The following is a 467-nucleotide window of genomic DNA, read 5'->3' as shown; positions in this document are numbered from 1 at the left end:
AATGAAGACTTGAAGATAAGGATGAAATCACCACATATATAATGATAGCTGGAGATGATGAATCAGCAGCTAGAATTATAGTTTATCTTGTTTATAATGATTATCCATGTAAAAGATAAATCTTATCTATTAGCTAGACTATTTGCTAGAAAGTAGCAATAGATAGTTATCTTAGCATTAGACATCTAGTATAAATAGACGACTAGGTCTATTGTAAGCATGCGCGTAGGTTTTTACTCTTTACGTTTACGTTTTATTTATAAAAGTAAAACCTTTGAAGMTCAAAGTCRKTCTTGAATGTTCTTATTTTATCTTTGAGACTTCATAACTTTCTTCGTAAAATCACTATAATTTGGTTATTTATAACTAGATTATTAGTGTTATTGAGAGATCTGGGATCAACAAAAGAGATTCCTTTGCGAACGAGTGTTGAGGAAGACTAGTGACAAGATCATTTCTTGATAGCT

This window comes from Cynara cardunculus (assembly GCF_001531365.2).
Source record: "Cynara cardunculus var. scolymus isolate 2C chromosome LG 17, CcrdV1, whole genome shotgun sequence".
NCBI lineage: Eukaryota > Viridiplantae > Streptophyta > Magnoliopsida > Asterales > Asteraceae > Cynara > Cynara cardunculus.
This window is presented reverse-complemented; position numbering follows the sequence as displayed.